An 18708-nucleotide genomic window follows, 5' to 3' on the forward strand; every position below is an offset into this window, starting at 1 on the left:
CTTCCTAGCCTGAACATAAGGAATAATGCGCGGTAAAGGAAAGTACCTGTCCGGCTCAAATAAGAACTGCTCCATTCCAGGCGGTCGGACAAGAACAGATCTCCGCTGGAAGTCTATCAACACTCTGTTCCTCAATAGCCAGTCCATCCCTAGGATGATGTCAAATTCCGGCATCGGTAGCACAATCAGATCCGCATAAACAAGATTACCGTGCAGCTCAAGGTCTATATCTCGGATAACATTGGTCGCTGCCATCTCCTCGCCTGACGGCAACACTACTGAAAAGGCTGTATCTAGCCCAATGGTCTGGATCTTGAGGAAGTTAGCAAAGACCTCCGAAATAAACGAGTGAGTGGCCCCTGAATCTATCAAGGCCTTGGTAGCGGAACCAGATATAAAAATTCTCCCTGAAAGAGCGGAGCTCTAAGTTGAATCCCACTACAAGGTCTAAACTTATAGACATGCAAAGGTCAAGGTTCCTCTAGCTTAATTTCCCCGAAATAAATCTGAGTAGAGCATGCAATCCTATAACAGTTCTAGGTTCAAAATCTAAATCCCGATTCCCAAAACGCGGAAATTCAAATAATAACTTAAAGTTTAAAGGTACCTGTCAACAACATAGTCTCCGGGTTGGCTTCCGCGGCATGGAGAGCAAAAACTCTGCCCTGAGGGCACTGCAGCAACATGTGGTCTGGACTGCCACACTTAAAACACTTTCCTGAGCCAGCCATACATGCTCCAGGATGGCGACGTGAGCACCTGGGACAAACTGGGTGCTCCTGAGTCCTCGGGGCTGGGCGTCCCCGCTGCTGCTGCTGGCCTCGGTTTCTGGGCGGTCCATGAAAAGGCCTCTTATTCTGCTGCTGATGCTGATGAGGAGGAGGGCGGTGTGGTGCCTGGACTGGGCGCTTGCCCTGGCGATCCCTCTCGATATCCCGCAGATCCTGCTCTGCGGCTAAGGCCTTGGAGACGGCAACCTCATAAGTAGCAGGGTCAGATACCCTAACATCCCGGCGCAAGATCGGCCGTAAGCCCACCAGGAAGTGCATCAGCTTGGCTCTGGCATCATTCGCTATCAGGGGCACAAAGTGACAGCCCCCTCTAGAACTTACGGATAAACTCCGTAACCGACATATCCCCCTGTCTCAGGCTCATGAACTCGGTGGTCAGCCTGGTGCGAACCTCCTCAGCAAAATACTTGGAGTAGAAAACCTCCGTAAAGCGGGTCCAAGAAAGTGTAGCCAATGTCAGGGCTACCGAAGCTCCTTCCCACCATAAGCGGGCGTCTCCAGTGAACAAGTAGGTGGCACATCGAACTCGGTCTGCGTCCCCCAACTCCATAAAATCGAAGATAACCTCGAGGGATTTGATCCATCCCTCGGCAACCATGGGGTCAGACGCCCCAGAGAACTCCTTCGGGCGCATCTTCATGAATCGCTCATAAACAGCCTCGGGCCCTGTCGGCCTGGCTGCGGCTGCGGCTACGGCTGCGGCATTGCCCCCCGCAAACTGTGCGAAGAACTGTGCCATCCCAGCTAACATCTGGGCACTCATGTCCGGTGGTGGCGGTGGAGGAGGTGGTAGGTCTCCCTCCGGTCTATGCTCCTCTCTGTCCTCTCGGCGAGGCTCCACCTCTCTGTTGCGCTCTAAAATGCGTCTAGGGGGCATACTGTTCCAACATAACCCATACGTAACTAACATGCATAATTCCATAATTTATTTTAAATGGACACTGAAGTACTGAAAATCTGGAAGCATGCTGACAAACTAATTCATGCTATAACTGAAATGCTGAACAAAATGCTGAACTGAAAAACTTACAGACCAAAGGCGTGGCTTCGTGAGCTTCTCGCGGTCAGTAGTAGTGAAACCCTATACAGAACCACCGCTCTGATACCAACTGTGAAGGACCTAAAACTCCTTTCTTGGAAATTTGCGGAAAATTAAAAATTTTCTTTTTAAAAGAACTTAAATGGCCTCATTCATAAAATCACTGGTGAATCAAGTTCAATATTTCAAAATATTGCAGCGGAAGAAAATCAAAGTTTTGCCAACAACAACGATTTAAAAATATCCAACAACTGATAAAAATTGTTTGCGAAGAAAATAACAACTGCTGCTCTGAGGTCCTCGGGTGCCACTACTGCCGACCCAAGCTGGCTCACTGGTCCCCGCCCTCGGCCCTGGCCTCATCAGTACCTACAACAATCAAGTCTAGTGAGCCTAAAGACTCAGCATGCATAAATCGCAGGTAACGAGTAAAAATCTGAATTTAAAATATGCATGTGATAAAATATCCTGTCCTGAGGCATACTGAAAATAATCTGTACTGAGCAATTATAATACGTGCATAACTGAACTGGAAATCACTGTAAAAATATTTGCTCCTTGGAGCCTGTACTGAAATAACTGATAAAATTTTCTGTTGAGATTATGTTTTACGCCTGTGGCCACTGCACTAAGCTGAACTGATCGGTAACTGGCTACCGGGGAGGCTGAAACTGAACTGAGCTGGCCGGTCACTGGCGATCGAGTGGTACCATACTGAACTGATCGGTCACTGGCGACCGTATAAAATAACAGTCCCACATAGTGAATGAACCACAAGCCATATCGCATAAATCTCAAAAATAATCATTTTCTATTTAATGCACGTAAAATAATTAACTGGCATAATGAAAAATCCTGTAATTTTACCAACTGGATTGGATTGGATCGTTCCCAGGCTCGCTGCAACCTAACTGTGCCATGAAAAATATGCAATAGCTTAAACATGACCAACTATGCAATTTACGTTCAAAAGATGCGACTATGACGCCTAATGACTTCGCATTTAATCATGACTCCGAGCCAACCTGAACCGACACTGAACCGACGTATAGTCATGATTAAAATACGCTGAAAAAATCATAAAATAATGTTCCTAAAATGATAGGGTCGAAATCTAGGTGGAATGGAGGCCAAAACACGAAACGCTCTTTCGAGAGTCAATTTGGCACATTGCACCGTAAATTCTCGTACGACCTCAAAAATGATCCAAATGACGAACGGTCGAAAACATGACCTTCCTAACTCAATGAGGCACTGTCCAGTCCAAGGCCATGGGCTAAAAGCCAACCAAGAACTCGAACGAGCCTCTGAACCGACACAGCAACTTGCTGTAATTTCCAGCAGCTGCGCAACTACAAAACTTGCGTTGGTTTCGAGACTATCGGCCATTAGGGGAGTGAACCACCGACCAGAGACTCTTACCAACATCCCATGGAATGATTTGAACCATGGCTAAGGGCCCTAGGCCAGCCACAATCCGCATCACACCATAACTCATCCGAAGGGTCCAACCGAGAGCAACGTGCATGCGTGTGTAGTGTTTATGCTATGATCGATGTCTTGCGTCGTTCCAGTGGCCATTTGATTGACCATGGCACGATCTAGACATCTAGGAGCATGATATGAACCATGGCTAAGGGCCATAGGCCAACCAAGATCCACACCAAGCCACAAAAGAAACGAAACCAAATGCTGAAAAATGGAAGGGCCGAATGGGGAAAGGGGCTGTTCTTGTTGATTATTTAAAAACCGATGAGCCATGGACCAAGCCACCAAAAGGGCGACTTAGTCACGTCTTAGACATGCTAGGGAAGTGATCCAACCATGGCTATAGGCCCTTGGGGCAGCCAAGATCAGATCCTTCCTCCTTGACATCCAAACTGAATTTTCGAATCACATTTCTGCACCTATGGGGAACTTGCTGTCATTCTGAATTTCCAGCAAGCATGGGGCTGGTTTGAATGGACCAACATGGTCCTAATGCATCCTATTACGTGTCTAGGAGTCGCCTTGGTAGCCTGGAGTCGATCCAATACCTGAAACTCACAAACCAAAAGAAATCGTGAAGCTTGCCATGAAGAGTCGAAATTCTGCATGTGTGTTCCAAAATATTTTGACATGTATCTCGGTTTTTGCTTGCTAAAACATGATCATGTACTGAAAAATAAATGATAATATGACTTGATTGAGGTTTGAAAGAAATCTAGACATGCCTGGTTTCGTTTCGAAAGAAAACGAAAAGAAGAGACGAGACGGCGCGGAGGAGACGGAGTGGCTTGCTTCTCTACCTTTCTTGGCTCTCGATTTTTCTCCCTTTCTCCCTAGCTGTTATTCACGTTTTTTCTACTGAAAAGGGATCTTATTTTCGGTGGAGGTGGAGGGGGGAGTGATGGTTATGAAGGTGAGGAGAAGGGTGCACAAAAATAGGATCATATCAAGACCAAGTCTTCATGCATTTGAATTTTGAGTTTTGAATTGCTATCAATTGATCTCTTGGGTGGTTCTAGACTATAGTGGCCGATTTTATCATGCCAAACAAGGGTTAGGATAATGGTCTAGTATTAATTAATTAAGGTGGAAAAATAGCTAAAAGAATTAGCATGCTAATCAACCAAGAATGGGTCAAAGGTGAGTTGGCAAGTCCTAGTTTGTTCTTCTAGGGGTGTGGCCGAAAATGCATGATAAATGGTAGTGGAAAAATTGATTATCTAGTAATTTAATAACCCTTAAAAGCCTTACTAATCCTTTAATTAATTTAGTGAACTAACCCCTTAATTAAGTAACTTAAATGAGCTCATTTCTTAATCACCTCCAATAATTTAAATTAAAATCCTCAACTAACTTAAATAATTCCTTAAACTTCTTTTTAACTTAAATGAACTTACTTGCTATCTAAATTAACTTCTGGAAATATTTCTCAAATCTTAAATTCTATCTCAAAACTCCAACTCCAGGTCCGGCCTCACTGAAATAACTGAAATGCTAAAAATCAAACTACTGAACTGAAATAATGAATAATTAACTTCAAATAAATGCATTTAAAATAATCATGCAATGAAGTCAATTAAATTTAAAAATCTAGAATTATGCATGGCTTATACGTCTACTGACTTACGGGTTCTACAATTATAACGACCCGAAAATCAGACTACGTATAAGCCATGCATAATTATTACTATTTAAATTTAAAAATGATTTATATATATATATATATATGAAGGGTCTAATTCATTTTGATATTTGACAAGTCATAACTATTTATTTTAAATGCAAAAGTTTAGTTTTATCTTTTCAGTTAAATACGCGAGGACGGACCGGAGTTTGAAGATTAGAGATAAGATTAATAATAAGAAAGAAATTCCTAAATTTAATTTAAGTCAAGGAATAATTTAATTTAAAGAAATAGAATGTTTTAGAATTTATTTAATTAATTAGAGCTAAGTTGGTAAATAAATTCTTTTAGGTTCAATATTTAATTAAAGCTTAAATTAAAATATGTAAACAAGAGAGAATGAATTAATCTAAGTATGAAGTATTCAAGAAATTAAACATAGTATTTAAATGCTTAAAGTTAAATCCATGCAATGCCATGCAAGAGGTCATTATAAATTAAGGTGTAAATTCATTAAAATGTAGAATGGGTATTTGAAACCTTAAGGAATTAACATACAAGATGTAAACAATAAAACACCATGCAAATAAGTAATAATTTTGGGTCCAACATTTAAAATATTCGAAGGTGGATAACTCTTCATTCCAACAATTCCTAATTACAATTCATGGGGTATTCATTTCTCATTTTAATTATCTAACGGGTAGTAAATTTAAATGCAATAACATACCTCATTTCTACTCAACCTATTAGACAACAAAACCGTGTAAATGCAGTAGGAAATAAGGAACAAACCAACGGCAATAAGGGGATTAAGAAACAATTCAAAACCCTTCACCTCCTTCACTTGTAACTCTCATTTTAATGTATATAATGGACCCTTTAACACCATTATTAACATTCATCTTCCTTACATACATGTCCTACATTCATATGCTCAAAAAATCAGTAGGAAACATCTGAGAAAAATCGTGAATTAGCAACAAGGAAGAGAGGGTAGGAACAACAACACTAGAGGAGGAAAAACAATTCATATCCATTCAACTTCTTGACTTGTAACCTCCAACTAAATGCACTTCAAGACTCCTTTATCACCCCTTGTAACCTTCATACTCATTACCTAGCAGCCCTTCATCCATAATTTCGAAATTTACAGAAGAGAACAGCAGCTAAAAATCGAGAATAACAGCACAAGAACAAGAAGGAATTCTCAACTCCGACTCCGTCGCTCGTATTCGTCGTATTGGTTTGTTTTCGTGTCAAAACAATTTTCAGGCATGTATATATTGTTTCTTTGCTCTTCAATCAAGTCATATTAGATAATTTTAAGCAGTATATGTTCATGAATCAAGCAGCATCACGAAAATGACAGCAACATTTAAGCAAAAATCTGCACAAAATTTCTTGGCTCTCTTGTTTTTCCACATCACGGTTTGGTGTGTTTTGGTTGCTTACAGGGAGTTGCTCGGTTCCAGGCACACATGGCTGCTACTAGGCATGAATTAGAGTGTGTTAGAGTGTTATTGGTTCATTGGTTTACATCCATACACACACCAACAAAGTAGTGACAGCAACTTTTCCTTAAGTGCAGAATTTGAGTCCAAGGTTTTATCATTTGGTGGTTTAAGGTGAAAGTTCGAATCATGGCTGTCCTAGGGACTGTAGCCACGGTTAGAACCCTTACATACCATGTCTAGGACGTGACCAAGGTGTCCTTTCAAGGTTTGGTTCATGTTTCCCTCAAAATTTTTAAAACAACAACACAAGTGCATAGTTCGAATTTTCCATTTCCTGTATTAGTGTGTCTTCGGTTTTGGAGTGTGGTTTGGATTGTGTTTGGATTTTAGCCCTTAGCCATGGTTCAAGCCATGCCTTAGGATGTTGGTAAGAGTTCTTGGGAGGTGGTTCAAGCCATTGGTCAATAAATTTCAGAGTTTACACCACAAACGCACAAGTTGCCACTTCTGGTTTTTTTTTTTTACTTTCATCTTCGGTTTTGAGGTTGGTTTGAGTTCTTGGTTGGCTTTCAGCCCATGGCCTTGGACTGGACAATACCTTAATGAGTTAGGAAAGTCGTGTTTTTGGCCGTTCGTGATTTGGTCTAGTTTAGAGGTCGTACGAGAATTTACGGTGAAAGGTGCCAAAATGACTCTCGAAAGAGTGTTTTATGTTTTTGGATTCCTTTCACCTATTTTCGTGTTTTACAGTTATTATGCATATTTTTCAGTATGTTTGGGGTATTTTAATCATGGTTAAACATCGGTTTAATGTTGGTTCGGGTTGGTACGAAGCCATGGTTAAAAATCAAGTTATTGGCTCTAATCGTCTCGTTTTTGGCTCTATTGTTAAGTTTTTTTTTTGTCAAGTTAAGATTTATTGCATGTGTCACATATTAGTAGTAAGTCGCAGCAAGCCTCGGAGCGATCCAACTCATCCGGTAAAAATAAGGTTATAATTATATTACGTGCATAAAAATATAAAATGTTTATTTTTGAGATATATGCTATATGTCTTGTGGCCACCTTATGCTTATGGGTTTGGAAGTCGGTAGGCGCAACCGAGGACCTCTCCGCCCGGTGACTTACGACCTGTTTATGATTATGTATGGGTACAGACATCCAGTCCAAGGGCTGTGATTGATCTCTACCGCCCATTATACTGTGGTTTAGTCTGATCAGGCGCTTACGTTATGTTATGGGCCACTTGCTTAGAAACATTATCTCTACCAGAAAATTATGATATGACATGACAGAGCTCTATTGAGCAAAGCTTTTAAGTATGATTTTCAGATATGCACGTAGTTATAATTATTCATGATGCTATTTTCACCGTACGCTTTACGATACTTTATTTTTACGTTGCATGCGATTTTATGATATATTTACTTGTTATTCACGATATATACATGTTGAGTCTTTAGACTCACTAGACTTGATTGTTGTAGGTATTGATGAGGTCGGGACCGCGGACGGAGACCAGTGAGCGATCTTGGGACAGCAGTAGTAAACCCGAGGACCTCATGATTTAATCTATGCACCTTTTATTATTCAAACTCAGTTTTAATACGTTGGATTATTTTTAAGTTGATGTTTACGTTGAATTATTTTTAAATTGTTGGTTGAAAACAATATTTGCTTCCGCTGTTATTTTAAAGTTAAAATTATTTACATATTTACTTTAATTAAATGAGACAAGATAATTATTTATTTAGAAAAATTTTTATAATTCCGCAAAAATTATGAATACGAAATACGGGCCTTGACAGTTGGTATCAGAGCCTATGATCTTGTAAAAGGCTGTACTACTACTGCTCTCGAGAAGCTCATGAAGTCACGTCTTCGGTCTGTAAGTTTTACATTTACGCATTTTATTTAAAGCATGAATTATTTTAACAGAATGTTTTCATGAAATGTTTTTGCGTTCAGATTTTAATTGTTCAGTGTTTATTTAAATTAAAAATATAAATTATGGAATTATTCATGTTGGGTACGTTTGGAATTGGACATGTCTAAGAATTCGAATATTGGGCTTTAGGAGATGTTGAACATGATTTGACTATATTAATTTTTAGGTCAATAGTGTTGATGTCCTCCTTATGGGTCATAAGTTAATCTTGAAAATTATGAATGCTTTTGGGACTTGTAGAAATTCTAAGAAATTATTGATGGTTCTTGGTTGCTAGTCGAGTAAATTTTTGAGGATTTCATATAAGCAATAGCGATTCGAATACTACGACAATCTTTAGGATTATAAATGTACAATTTGAGGATTTTAAGTATCTATGGAAATTTAAGATTAATTATGAGAATTTATTTAGGATACATGCTCTACCTAGTTAGATTTAAGGATGGAATTGCATGAATTGAGAATTTTAGGGACCTAATTGTAATAACTAATAATTTGAGGACCTAAGTGGAAAAAAAAATTCTAAGGGACTATTTTCGAATTTACCAAATTTTAGGAATTAAATTTTGAGTTCGAGAATCTAAAAGTTTAATGAGGTAAAGATGGAAAATTTTATGGGGACAATGATGCAGATTTCGAAGAGTTGTGGGGCCAAAATGTAAATTGGGAGAACTTGTAAGGGTCAGGTTGCAATTTTCAAAATTCTAAGGATTAAATGCGAACTTTTGAGGAACACTTGGGATTTTAAGTATTTATAGAAATGTAAGACGTGTTATGGGAATTAATTTTGGGTTTAATAAACTTAAGACTATTGAACCTTATGATACGGGAAATCTATAAAATGAAATTGGAAATACTGAGTACTCATGGGTAATTGTGGAATTTTCGAGATTTAGAAAAAAAAATTGGTCGATATTCGAGGAAAGTAAGAATTATTTTTACAATTTTAAGAAATTTGAGAACTTATCTAGTAGTAAGTGAGAATTGAACGGTTTAATGGTAGGAATTTTCGGTTATTTAGGCTCGAAGAAAATATAGAATATTTAGATATTTGGATTATAATGTTATAATGAATGGTAACCAATGACATTGTAGGATGAATCAATCTTAGGCATGAAAATTTAAGCGTTAGTGAAATCATGTTGTGGCAAATTAAGGATTTAAAGTGATGCCGATTTAAGGTAAAATTTGATCGGTTAGTTAAGTTATAAGGATAAACATTGAGTTAGAAATTTTTTTTGGGAATTTAAGTTTGATGTGTCGTAAGTTTTAACCAGGATCTTAACAGTTAGAATTATACCTTTGGGGGAATTTGATTTTTCTAGAAAGTTGAGTATGATGGATGGTTAGGTTACTCGATAGACGCATGTAAGAATTGAATTAGACACCTTATCTTGAGGAATTTTGAAAGTCATTAAGAAATTTGGGACTAAGCGGATATGTGGGCTGGAGTTATACTATCTAATATTATTTGGGTTGCATAAGCTTGAATTTCAAGATTTATAAGATAGGTGTTCATACATAAGTTTTGGGTGAAAAAAAAAAAGAATTAGAGGCGTTCAACATAGAGTACCAATGAACTAACATTAAGATTTTAATTGATTAAGAAATCCGAAATCTTGATATGGGAATTTTAGAACTCTATGGGTGATATGAGCGAAGTTGAATTATTAGAGTAAGTTTATCGCTAACATGAGATAACTTATTAAGTTTTAAACACTAGACTTAATTAAGCATTGATGATACTTAAGAATGCGACATTTGTTTCAATGAGGAAAGTCCAGAGTCTTAGGCCTCAACTATATTGTAATTGGAAAGAAAATAGTTTAAGCTTAAAATTGAGACTTGAAGGGCTTTAAAATATTGGTAGAAGGTCGATGTTGTATAATTGAGTTTTATGGATTAACGTTATTTGAGGTTTAAGATTTGCAACAATTTTATATTTGGGGTATACTCGTAAATAGTTAAGTTATATAAGTTTGGGCTGTAAGATAAAGATTCGATTCAACGATCTTAGACTAATTTTGTTATGGAGCTAAGATAAGATTTAACTTTTAAGTCTATCACCGAGGATAGAAGTTGATCAGTAACCTTTGGTGCTAAGAGTCTTTAAGTTGAACTGCGTAAATGCTAATGTAATAGGTCGTTGAACATTACGGGTATAATTTAAGGAAGGTAAGACATGATAAGTTTGAACCACCAATTCTAATATTGGGAACGATGAGAAAAGTCAGAATTCGAGGTCATAGTAAAGTAAAGCTAAGTTACCATAAGTCGTTTTAAGTTGCGATTCGCAAATGAGATTTTTGGTAGGCAATCTAATTAGGATTGAAGAAACGTAAGGACAGCCTATGACTTAATTTTTATCAGAGTAGCGCAGCGGTAGCGTGGTTGTTGGGATAATAGAATTAAGAATCTAAACTTTTGGATTATCGAGGATTAGCGAATTTCGGGGACGAAATTCAATTTTAGGGGGGAAGATTGTAACGACCCGAAAATCAGACTACGTATAAGCCATGCATAATTATTACTATTTAAATTTAAAAATGATTTATATATATATATATATGAAGGGTCTAATTCATTTTGATATTTGACAAGTCATAACTATTTATTTTAAATGCAAAAGTTTAGTTTTATCTTTTCAGTTAAATACGCGAGAACGGACCGGAGTTTGAAGATTAGAGATAAGATTAATAATAAGAAAGACATTCCTAAATTTAATTTAAGTCAAGGAATAATTTAATTTAAAGAAATAGAATGTTTTAGAATTTATTTAATTAATTAGAGCTAAGTTGGTAAATAAATTCTTTTAGGTTCAATATTTAATTAAAGCTTAAATTAAAATATGTAAACAAGAGAGAATGAATTAATCTAAGTATGAAGTATTCAAGAAATTAAACATAGTATTTAAATGCTTAAAGTTAAATCCATGCAATGCCATGCAAGAGGTCATTATAAATTAAGGTGTAAATTCATTAAAATGAATGGGTATTTGAAACCTTAAGCAATTAACATACAAGATGTAAACAATAAAACACCATGCAAATAAGTAATAATTTTGGGTCCAACATTTAAAATATTCAAAGGTGGATAATTTTTGAGAACTAATCTAATAATTTCACAAACTTTCCTAAAAAAAATATTTAAATATTCACTAATAAGATTAATGGGCCTTATACTCTGATTAATGGGTCAAAGGTTGCACACATGTTTTATATTAAACTTTAAGCCCTAAACCCTAACCTAAAAATTATAAACACACGCCCCACCCCTCTCAAACACACTAGAACTCCTCCTAGTAGCATAAACACACGCACACACGAAAATTATAGAAGGGAGAGCCACGGTTTTGAGGAAGTAATCAGCCTAGAGTTTTTACATTTCGTTCTTCGCATCGCCAACACGTTTTCGTGCATAAATTACGCAAAGACACGCCTTAACTTTCTTTCAAACATCTTTCAGACCATATTATGTATATTTGTTTAACTTTGTATAAAAAATATGTTGCAAAAGTTTTATTTTCGTTTCTTTGGGCATACATGCATATAACTTGTGTTTTGATGATATAAAACTCTTCCTAATGATGCATAAATGGGCTTCCATGGTAGGGTAACATGGAGAGACATTTTTCCAACACAATAAGGGTCCCTAGGTGCCTAACCAAAGGCTGGACATGCATATGAGAAGGCTTGAGCGAGGGTATCGTGTTATGGTCACTAGGGTTCGGTTAGGAAGAATCAGAGCGTGCGGCTCAACCAGGGCTTGAATAGAGCTAGGGCTGGATGTGTTCAGGTGTCAGGAAGAGTCCTCGCCATGATAGCCCATGTGCGATGGGACTTTTCCCATTCAGCCGAGGGCTGTGCCGTGCAAAGGGGAGCCACGGCTTGGCCAGGGGGTCCAAGATAGGTCTAACGGTGGTCTAGTGAGGGTCTCAAGGGCTTGGGAGGTGGCTCAGGAAAGGAGTCCTAGTAGTGTTAGAAGGCCTAGGCGCAAAGATGAAAGAACACACGCAGGTTCTTGTTCGGGCAGGAGGCTGCAACATGGGCAGGAGGCTGGTTCAAGGGGTCAGGTCTATTCAGTAGGATCCATAGGTGGTCTGGACAGAGTTTGGATCGAGGTGGTTCAGGCTTGGCTCGATGAGAACGGGAGATGGTTCGAGGGTAGGCTAGCTAGGGTTCGATTTTTCGAAATATATGGTTAAGGGGTCGAACCATGGTCCGTGAAGGTCGATTCATGGTTCATGAGGGTAATTTAGGTATAAAAACTCAATATTTAAAGTTTGGGATTAAAATAAGGGGAATTTGGTGATAATTCCATAATCAAAACAATAAGTTTACGTTCAGTCCCCAAGTTATAAAATCTTCTTCTGCACTACATGATACAAGGAAAAAATTTTTCCACTATCCAACTCACATATTTACTCATTTTTCTTTTATATTACTTCCATCAATATTTAACTCTAATTACTTTCCTATCCATCAATTTTAAATGAGTTTTAGTAGGGCCCATTAATTATTTCTCACCTTCCTCCCGATTTCTCTCCTCTCATCTCTGAAACCTAAATCCCTGTCCACCAAAATCGACAGCTTCAAAAAGTCACCGACCGATTTATTCATCGATCGGAGAAACCCACAACCCGAAAGAACCTACCGACACTAATGCAGAATGATTTTTAGGCAAACGAGGAAACAAGTCAAAGAAAGTGATGAAGACAGTGAGTTTCTCCAAATTTTTATATTTATGTTTGATTTCCGATAATTTTTATTATTTTTGTGCTGGGTTTGGGAATATTTCCACGGTTTCTTGTCTATTTATTCTAGTTTATTCATTACTTAAATTTCAGAAGCATATAATGTGTGTTTCATGGAGAATTTCTGCTTTTCTTCGTTGTTTGTTTGTATTCCAGCTACATATTTTTTCTTCAGCAACATATGCATATGCATTGTTTCTAGCATAAACAAATTTGTCTTCGTGTGTTAGGATTAGTAATTCATCTCCACGAATAAATAATTCGAGGATATGCATTGAATTACATTATATTAGTGAATCTAAAAAGTGGAGAACGAGCTTTTACATAGGATAGAGCTTCTAGAACTCAAAATAAGTGCAAGTTTAAAGTTCAAAACAAAACGTATAAATGAATGCTTCAAGAAATAGGCTGATTTTTGGTATTGTTTTGCATGGCCTAGTTGGTTCCATTAAATCAGATAACAAAAAGAATGCAAGTCACAGCTCGCAAATCCTGGATTTTGACAAAGAGAATTCATTTTTTTCATGTATTTGGTATTTGTTGTCATTTTCTTAGTGGAAAAAATGTATGGTCATGTACGGAATTAGGATTTCAATTCCAAAATTAACTTTGGTTGTATTTTCGGAATCAGTTATTTCAATCGCTTGTCATGTACAACCATTTGCTTATTTTTTTCTTCTTTGTAATGACAAGCAAGTGTTTGACGTTAATTTTAGTATACTTTGCATTGTTTTTGTTTATCTTGTTTTTTATGTCACTAATTTTGATGATATGCAGTGTTTTGACTAATTTTATTAGTTTATGTTGTTTTTAATTGGTTATTTTTATAATTTTTATTTTGTTTTCTTTTATAGAGCTAGAGAAGATTTTTGTGGTTGCAAAGAAGTCACGGACAAGGAGCGCAATACCATAATGAATTATCTTACAAAGAAAAATAAAGGTACATTTCTTACCATTTTTCAAATTTAGTTTTTGTTTTTATTTCATTTGAATTAACTTTATTTTTGTTCTTGTATTGATACTATGTGGGAAGGAGAAATATTCAAAATTTTTGGCATTGAATTATGTGATTTGTTATTTTTGAATGTGCTGAAAGAAAATATAATCAATTGTTATAAAAAAATTGTTAGTCAGTATAGTGGGAAAAATGATTGTGAAATGTTCTGCTTGTTTACAACAGTCCAGATTTGTATTTTTGAAAAAATTTGAATGATTGGTTTGTATATATGAAATATAAATATAATAATATGCTATTTTTCATGCTTAGGATAAGGTATTGGGTGCGTTACAAAGGTTTAACAAAAAGCGAAAGTTGAAAGATGATGGATACCATGATTTTTTAATCACATTTGACAAATGATTCGAGGGGAAAATTAGAAAAATTAAATGGAAAGTTGATGGATCATTGTAGATTTTTGCTGTTTCCAATTCACACTGGATATCATTTATTCTTGCTTGTATACAAAACTGAGAAAATAAATTTAGAATTTAAAAACTCGATATACACATCTATGTTACTTGGAATTGCAAGAGCTTATGTAAGATAATATTAACTGAGTGTTTGTTGTCATTATTTTAGGCTACTTTCTTAGTTGGGTATATGAGGATTATATTCGATTACAAAATGGGGGAATATGTGAACCGAGCTTTTTGTCGACGACAATGTGCTGATGTGAATTGCGGTATTTACACATGTTTGTGGGCGGATCGCTATGCTCGTGATGACGATGAAGCTTGGACCTATGAAAGAGATTGCACAACGAACAGTGTCAGAGGACATATCATCACAACCATTTTATCTGACAATAATGGTTTCTTCAGTAAAGAGTCGTGATGGTTGAAAACATTTCTAGGATGGATAATCTGAGTTGGCATTTTGTATGGATAATATTACCTTGTAGTTTTTTCAACTTTAGCTTGACGAACATATGTAATTTGGATGTTAGAAGATGTAGTTCCACTGAAGCTATTTTGTTAATAAAATAAAAATGCAAACTCATAACTCAATTTAATAAGTAAGAGTTGGGAAACCAACTTCTTACCATGATTTTAATCTACTTAACACAAATCAATAGCAAAATAATTTTCAGCATAAAATAGGTTAATTACAACATGCTACAAAAAAAATTTCAGTATATTTTGTATTTTATCATATACATAAATCAGGAATTTGTAGCATATATTGAAACGACCTCGAAATTTTTTTTAATACTAATCATAAATCATAAACTCAAAATTACTAACTAAATAAAATAGCTTAACATTTCTAACAATAATAATAAATTAATCATTTGAATATCAAATGCATAAAATAAATCCTAAATCAGCAACTAAACAAAACTTCCTAAATTGACCTTTGAAAATATCAACTAACAATAAAAATAAAGCATAAAAATATCTCTAATAAAATCATTAACAGAATCTTTAAATCATTTATCTATCTAGCTAGTGTGGAAACATAAAGGCCCTCGGGTGTGTACTGCTGTACTCGATCCACTCAATCGTCAGCACCTTTCATAAATCATCAAATCATGCATCATACAAACCTAGTGAGTCTAATGACTCAGCACGTTCTAAACATGGATAACAAATAATACATATACAATCACATGCATTAAAAATCATACTTTTATTTAAAATAGTTTATAGACATAAATTGTAAGGTCCATGAATTTAATTCACGTAACCTGAATGCATGCAATCTAGGATTTTATTTTAAATTATGTGTTTAAATATTTTTATGCATTTTATGCATAATTCATGCATGATAGAATTATTTCATGAAATTTTAAAAGTTCATTCATTAAGGTTTCTAGATGCGTCTCGCGCTCGAACGAGAAATGCAGATCGGAGAATATTCAAAAAAATTATTTTTATTAAATAATATATGATGTTTTAAAGGTATTTTTCAGAAAATGGGATTTATTGGGTATTTTTACCCGCATGATTTTATTTTCATCTGGTATGCAAATTTTATCGAATCGGGGGACTTTTTGAGGGTTCGGCTAATATTTTCAAAAACTTTCCAACACAAAATATCTTGCGGGAGTGTGTTTGAATTTAATGGGTCTACTTTTAAGCTTATTGGACTTAAAACACTTTTTTTAAAAATTTAATTAGCAAATTAAGGCCTATTAAGCTATTTATTAACCATTTAAATAATACATAATTATCATTAACCTAAACCTAATTGTTGGAACATTTCATGTTCACAATCTTGTTTTTGATGTTAACAAAATTTGTTATTATGTTTCTAATGATTTACCGAGTGTGCAGATGTTGTAAATGATCGAACTAATCAGTTATCGAGCCTAAACTGAAGATATCGAAGATGTAAACTGAAAAGTGCCAACTGATTGATCGAACTGAACTAGTACAACTGAAGTATCAAGAACAGTTCAACTGATTGTCCAGTTGATAGATGGTTCATAAGAAAACCTTCAAAATCCCGGCCAGCTGATGAAGTGTTAAGCTGATGAAGAGCCTAACTGACCAGTTCAACTGAATCAGTGAAATCAGTTCAGCTGACGAGTCAACTGATTTCACCTCACCAATTCAAGATCAGTTCAGAACATCAGTTAAGAACGAACCAGTTTGAAGATATGACAAACTTAATCTAGTTGTGCACAAAGTTACAAAAGCTATTGTACGATCATAGTAAAATAAGAGATGTTGCAGCAGCACTTAAAGCCAAATGTTCCAGATATCTATTTCGGGTTACAAATTCAAACTGCAACGGATTCTTTCAATGAGTCTCACTGTACGTTCAGCCAAACGCCTATAAATAGAAGCCGAAGTTTAGTGAAGACGATGATGAGAGTTGATGGAAAATATAGAGAGGGCTCGCTTATTGCATATCAGCTTTGAAGAAGCAATCAGCCCAGTCGAGGGAACACTTCAATGTGTTATCAGCTTAGATTATAAGCATATTTACCTCAGTGTGTGAGAACACTTTCGGGTAGTTCACAGAGATCAGTTCTCACACACGCACACACCACCTCTCAAATTACGTCTTGCACAAAGACGTAAAACATGTCTATGTAGTATTTCTCACAGACATTAAAGAAGTGTTGACTGGAAGGTGCTGCCTTCAGTCTAGTCTAGGAGTTTAGTTTAGGCAGTAGTGTAAGTCCTAGCTGAGTGGGTTTGTACAAAGAATTGTATTAATCAAAGTCTTCTAGTGGATCCTACCCGAGGCGGTAGAAGGGGTGACGTAGGAGCAGTTGAAGTCTCCGAACATCCATAAACATATCTTGTATTATTTCTGTTTAACTGCTTGTTTCTGTTCTTAACTTATTTGATCAATTCAGTTGATATCAGTTCAGTTCTGTCCATAACTGAACCGATATAAGCCAGAACTGATCCCTAGCCATTTCCAGTCATTCAGTTACACAAGATATAAAATATATCAGTGTTTGAAGGATTATTTCGAGTGTTTTCCGCTTGGTTTAATACCAAACTTGATCTAATTTATCGGTGTATATTTCTTAGAACACGAGCTATTGCAGCTCATCAACGTTTTTAGATGATTTTCCCGATCCAACAATTGGTATCAGAGCTAGCTGTTCTAATAAGGACATTTGAAAACTGATATTTCTTTTAAAATGTGTTTTAAAATGTTTTTAAATTGGTTTTCAAAACCCTTTGATAATATTTTATATGTTTGTTGTGCTATTTTGTTGTTTAGCTGTGTGCATGATTTTTGAGTTCAACTGACAGCAGGATAACTAAACTGACCAGCGGACAAGATTTTAGTTGCCATCTTACCAATTAAACCGATCAACAGACGAAAGCCAACTACCAGCTGAAACTGATGAGTTAAGTGGAGCTTAATCATCATAAGTGCCGCCGCTTCATTGCCACATCAGATCCTAGTAGTTGATCAATGCGGTTCAGCATCAGTTGAGTCCAGTTTGCATCAGTTAGACCAGTTAGTCAGCACAGAGATCAACTCCAAGGCAATTAGTTGTTCTTATGGCAAAAGAAACTCAAAATCAATGCAGCATTATAAGCATTCGAGGCGATCATTTATTGGTACACTCAGTTCTATTTTATATAAACTGACTGATACTTGATGTTATTTGATATTTGCTAAGTGTAGTAGTAATTCCCTTACATAAGATGGTGTGCTTTATATTAATACAAGGGACGCGTAATGGATTAAATTAACATCATATGTATCAAGTTAGTTTGCATGTAACTGAACTGATTTTTCGAGTTTATATGTTGCCTTAACTGCTTGATTGTTTATTGCTTAAACTCCTTTTAAAATCGCGCAAACAATTATATTTTTGAGGGGGAGTTTTATTCAGTTCTTGAGGGGGAGATTTTTCTTTAAAACTACTTTTAAAATTTGTTATCTCTCGATCTGAAAAATTATTTTCAAATAGTTTTATTCAGTTGTTGAGGAGGAGTTTTTCTTTCTGCTATCCCTCGAACTGAAAGTTCTTCAATTCACTTTATTGTTTTTAATCGTTTTTTATTCTCACAAAGGGAGAGAATTATTAACTGTTAAAATTGTATTTTAAATCGTTTTAACTGTTCAAGTTTTGTGATCATCAAAAAGGGGGAGATTGTTGGAACATTTCATGTTCGCAATCTTGTTTTT

General features: G+C 36.0%; 1 long non-coding RNA gene across 1 annotated transcript; it reads left to right on the top strand.

The window, feature by feature from the left end:
- The first annotated feature begins 12838 nt into the window (after positions 1-12838).
- Positions 12839-15096, top strand: LOC142556474 (uncharacterized). Its single transcript, XR_012822630.1, has 3 exons — positions 12839-13064; positions 13955-14040; positions 14680-15096. It is a non-coding gene; the product is annotated as an uncharacterized LOC142556474 (long non-coding RNA).
- Positions 15097-18708: the final 3612 nt, after the last annotated feature.

The sequence above is a fragment of the Primulina tabacum genome, chromosome 9, assembly GCF_025594145.1.
Source record: "Primulina tabacum isolate GXHZ01 chromosome 9, ASM2559414v2, whole genome shotgun sequence".
NCBI classification, from domain to species: Eukaryota; Viridiplantae; Streptophyta; class Magnoliopsida; order Lamiales; family Gesneriaceae; genus Primulina; species Primulina tabacum.